Source organism: Phodopus roborovskii, unplaced genomic scaffold, assembly GCF_943737965.1.
Source record: "Phodopus roborovskii unplaced genomic scaffold, PHOROB, whole genome shotgun sequence".
NCBI classification, from domain to species: domain Eukaryota; kingdom Metazoa; phylum Chordata; class Mammalia; order Rodentia; family Cricetidae; genus Phodopus; species Phodopus roborovskii.
The window spans coordinates 14569683-14575575 of NW_026126511.1; positions in this window are offsets into that span (position 1 = coordinate 14569683).

Consider the following 5893-nt stretch of genomic DNA (forward strand, 5'->3'; position numbering starts at 1 on the left):
AGTCCAGAAGTATTCTGGGACCATGAGAAACTTTGAAAGTAATAGCTGACAATTGCATAGTAGAGATCCAAGAAGCTGGTCCCCCAAAGACTATGGTGACTGGAATCTAGACCACTCACCCTCAGTCTCCTTTTATTTGAGGGAAAACGTATTCAAGGTTGTCACTCTTAATGCTTGCTACTAAATGTCAACCCTAGCCAATACAACTGTTAATTGGGAATATTAGTAATCCTAGGTATTTCCTGGATTTTGCATAAAAACAAAAATTTTGAGTACTTATTATGTACCAATCTCTGAAATATCCTAAATATTATCCTATTTGATATTTATACTACTCTATAAAATGGGTATTATAATTAGCGGTTCTATCCTAAGAAAACTAGGTTTGGAAATGTTAAGTAACCTGCTCAAGGTTACATAAAGAGGAAGAGGCAGTATTAGGACTCAAACCCAAGCAAACCCTCTCAAGGCCTGAGATGAAAGGAAAAGCATTCCTAGGCAAGAAAGCAAATGAGGATTTGTAAATGTTTAACAAAGTGGCCATTCATTTGGGAAAATGTCACTGAGCATTTCTTATGGGCTGTGCTTGTTCACAAGCTACATGTGTGTAGAAATGAACTAGACATGCTCCCCATCTTTTGTAGTTCATAGGCTTTGGAAAGGTTTTCTTCCCCAATTATGACTTTTGTTGTTGTTCTGTTTTGTTTCACTTGCTTTTTCGAGACAGGGTCTCACATAGCCCATATTAGCCATGAACTCACTGTGAAGCCGAAGGACCTTCACCTTGTTATCCTTTAGTCTCTGCCTCTGAAGCGCTGGAGAATCAGAGACCTTCGTCCTCACTCCATCTGGTTCTAATGCATTTACTGACATCTACTGCAATCCCCTCGGACTTCAGTAACACTTGGGAAAGCATGAGACAGGATGGTCTCCTTCAGATCCCTCAGAGTCCTTGGGAACTGCTGCTTATAGGCAAGGGTGTTGTGCACAGCTGTGCAAGCTTAAACACTATAGGCAGGGCTGTTGTATACAGCTGTGCAGAGTTAAACATGGAAGGATCCAAAGGGTTCTGTTTACACTGATCTTTATTATTGAGTACTGATATTTATAGATACAATTTTCTATTAATGGCACCAAAATTTCATAAGAAAATATTTGTTTTAATTTGTTCAAATATATTCCAAGCTGATTGCAAGGCTTCTATGAACTTCTGCTCCTGACTTCATGTTCCCTAGCAGATGAACCCCCCCCCCCGTTTGAGCTTGCTCTAGTAGCCTAGCCCCAGTCATACCCTAATTGAAGCACCTCTGTCCCAGATAACTAGACACTATAATTTATTTATTTCTACTTTTTATTGTTTTTCTACTGGGAATTGAACTTGGGGCCCAGAGTATTACAGCACTCACATGATGACTCACAGCTACGTGTAACTGTGATTTCATAGGAGCAGCCACCCTTTCCTAGCCTGTGTGTACTAGACACTCATGTGGTGTTCCTAAGTTTGTGCAGGCACTCACACATACAGTACATATATTTATAAATAGCAGTGGCTCAATAGGTAAAATCACTGGGACTCACATGATGGAAAGAAAACAGACTCTCGAAAGTTGTCTTCAGACCTTCACACATGTTGCGGCATGTGCATGAATGTACACACACACCCACTTACATGAGCACATTCACACATACACACACACAAATAAATAAAAAGTAATAAAATAAAGTTGGTTTTTAATAAATTGGCTGAGACAACTAAATAACTATAAAGATTTCCATCTTACATCATACAGAAAAATAACTTCTAAGTTGACTACAAATCTTAGAAGAAAATATTGGTGAATTCTTCTTTAACCTTGATATTGTGAAGGGGTTCTAATTATGTCTCAAAATCTAGGAGCACTAATAAAATAGTGAATTTTACTATATAAAAGCTTAATTTCTTTTTTATGATCAACCAACCCCAAACCACAAGCAAAGTCAAAGTATACTACCAAACCAAGAGTACATACACTGATGATGTGTGATACAGAGTCTAAAAGTCCAATATACAACCAACTTTGAAGTTAAAGCAGTGCTTACTGGGACATTTACAACATCAAATATTTATGTTTGCAAGGAAGAGATGTCTCAAATCAATAATGTTAGCTTCCAATTTAGGAACAAGCTAAGGAAGAGGAAAATAAACCCAGAGCAAGAAGAATGAAGGAAATAGTGAAGATTGGAGCAGTAATGGAGTTTTGAAAACAGGGAATAGTCAGTGTTAACGAAACAAAAAGGCAATTCCTTGGAGGAAATAAAAGTAACACTGATCACCCCGAGCAAGACTGGCTAAGGAATAGAGCAGGATACAAAGTATCAACATCAGACACAGAAGAGGAAAACTGCAAGTGTAACAAATCCTAACACTTGGACAGAAGGGTCAGGAGTTCAAGGCAATCTTCTGCTGTTGGAGACCTTGTTTCAAAAGTTAAAACAACAAATCAAAGCAAAACAACCCAAAAGCCATGAAAGAGAATATAGTACTACAGACCCCACAGACAGCACAAAGATCATAAGGAAACATTAGGAACAACTGTATGTACACACATTTAATAGCCCTTTTGTAAATATAAATTCTTTGAAAACCACACGCTACAAAAAAGAAAAAAGAAAAGAAGAAAAAAAAAAAAAAAACAGTTAAGTAGAAATAGGCATCCTGAATACTTCCACAACCACCCAAGAAATTGGAGTCACAGCTTAAAAATCATGTGGAAAAAAAAATCTTTAGGCACAGAGTTTTCACAGGGGAATTATTCCCAGTGTATGGAGAAGCAACTGTTAATCTATGCAATCAGAAATCCTCAACACACTGGGACACCTAGTTGTACCAACTGGACTGACCAGCTCGTTCCCCTTCCAATACCTCACCTCACATAGTCCCAGGTTTCCTGGCCACTCCTGCTATATAAGCACTCTGCTCTCCCTCTCTCTCTCCCTTGCTTTCTCCCATCTCCCACTCTCCCTCCCGCCCTCCCGCCCTCCTTCTTAAGCTTGCACCTACAAACCTGCAATATGCTCAGCAAAATCTTAGCAAATAAGATCCCCCCCCCAAAAAAATATACAGCAACCAAGTGAGACATACTGGGAAAATAAAAATTCAGTCATGGTAATTTAGTGCATTAACAAGCCTAAGGAAGGCACAACATACATTTATTATTGTTCTGATAAAGCTTGATGGAGGGACCTTGTGTGGGGGACCATGGCAGATTCCCTGGCAGGCAGGGTGAGAGGTGGGGGAAAACGCACCAGGCAGATAGAGCTTAAGTGAGTTTTATTAGAGAGGGGAGGGGAGGGGGGAAGGAAAGAGAAAAGAGGTAAGGAGACACAGAGAGAGGACAGAAGAGGGAGACAGGAAAAGCCCTGTCTTCTCAGGGGGACAGCAGGAGAGAGAGTGGAGAAAGACAGGAGCAGGAAGAGAGCTGGAAAAGAGAGAGCAGGAAGAGCAGCAGAAGCATAAGTGGGCAGAGGTCTTTCTTTAAAGGGTTCCTTTGTCCCTGCGAGCAGACTAGTACTCATGGTGAAGGGCCAGGCCCTCACCCAGCATTTTGGGCATGTGTCTTCTTCATTAGTGGGAGTGTCAATGAAAAAGCTACATTTATTTCAATCAAAGAATTCTATATTTGTTTATGTGCAAAGTTTGGGAGCTGGGGACTCAGTTCATCTCATAAGCCTCTGTTAATTCAGTTTACAACAATTATAACATTGCCATTGGAACACAACATTTTCCAAACCAACGACGACAAAAAGAATGCTTTCATTTTCATATCTCTTATTTAAAAAAAAAAAACTAAGGTACTTTTATATTTTCTTTTAGAACATAATCAGAGTCAAAATTCTAAGAACAATATAAAGGAATGTAATTGATTCAATTTAGTCCCCTCTGAAAATTTCAATGTTGGAATCCTAATCCTCAGTATCTTTTTGTTTGTTTGTTTCAGAGACAGGCTGTCCTGGAACTCACTTTGTAGCACAGGCTGGCCTCAAACTCACAGAGATCTGCATGCCTCTACCTCCTGAGTACTGGGATTAAAGGTATGTACTACCACCAACAGGCTAATCCGTGTCATCTTAAAGTGTGATACTGAAATGGGGTATGTCTTGTTTTGTTTTAGATATGATTCCAATATATAGCCCAGCCTACTCAGAATCTACCTGCTGATATTAGATGTATATGCCATATGTGTGCCCTTATTGTGGAAAAATAAGGATCAGGGAAAACAGACTGATGGATGTTTATTGACAAGACCTTTAAAAAGTTAGGTTTCTATTGCTGTGAAGAGACACCATGAGAATGTTTAATTGGGGCTGGCTTTTTTTTGGGGGGGGGTCTTGTTCATTTGAGACAGGGTTTGTCTGCATATCTTTGTAGAGCAGGTTCACCTTGAACTCACAGAGATTGGCCTGCCTGTTCCTTCCAAGTGCTGGGATTAAAGGCATGAGCCACCACCACCTGGTTGCCTTACTTTCAGAGGTCTAGTCAATGAGTTTACAGGGACCAATTACATTCGAACTACAACAATAAGGTTATGTGGGTACACCCTAATTAAATCTCACTTGGGAGGGGTTGGGGATGTAGCTCAGTGGTAGAGTACTTGCCTAGCAAGCACAAGGCCCCTGGGTTTGGTCCTCAGCTCCAAAACCAAAAAATATGACTGGGCTTCTCATAAACAGGAAATTTGAAGACAAGCATGTGGGTACATAGAAGCAAGACAAGGTGTAGCCACAACGAGAAAATGACCTGTGTTTTGTTTAAGGCAGCCATCACAATAGAATACAAGGAATTTTTCATGTTATCTTCAGTGAGGATTAAAAAAAAAATGTTTAAATTATGCTAGACACTATGGAAAAGACAAACATTTAAGTAATTGTTTCATTTCTTAGAATACTCAAATTAGGCCAGATGTGATGATACATCTGTAATCCCAGAACTTGGGAGTTGGAGGCAGGAGAATCGGGAGTTTAAGGTCATCTTTAGCAATACAATGACTGAAGGCCTGCCAGACTGCAAAGACTTCGTAAAAACAAAAATCAAAACACAGAGTTCATGTCAGGTATAGTGGCACACTCCTTTAATCCTAGCCTTAGCACTCAGGAGGCAGAGAGGCACTGACCTCTACAAGTTCAAGGCCAGTCTGAGCTACAGAATTAAGATGGCTGAAGACTGCATTTATAACAAACAGAAAAGAAAATTGAGTTTTAATTTCATACTTCTAAAATAAATTCACAATGTGTGCTTGACCTATATTCAAGAGGTAAATGTTTAGCTTCAGAGAAGGTATTAATGGAAAGTAATTTTTCTAGCTCAGCTGCATGGGAATCATGAGAAATGCAGAAGTAAGTTTTGAAACTGATACTTACTATGTTTAACTGGAATGCCCCCAATAATCCCAAAACAGGTGATCTTTATTTGTTGAAAACTCATAACCTGAAACCAGGGAACTGGTGTCTAGAGTTAAACAGAAAACAGAGTCATAACACGAACGGAGCTAGCAGCCTATCGGTTACACATAGACTGTCACTGTTTTACAAAACAAGATTTCTCTTGTGCTTGCAATTGTTTGGGGGAGTAATATCAGAACATTTCTTTCCATTAAAAAGTTTTATAAGTTGAACAACTTCTTTCCACTTTAAAATTATCCAGGCAATTACTTAAAAGAAGAAATGTTAATAAATCAGAGTTTTGCCTAATCTTTGTGGGTCTGGTACAAACTATATAATGTGTCCCTACTCACTCATCTGCATTACTCATCTGTTACTGAATAATTGAAAGTTGGCCTCACATTTGAGCACTTACTACACTGTCTTCTCATACATTCTTAATACGGTATCACTTATTAAGTTGATGATGTACCAC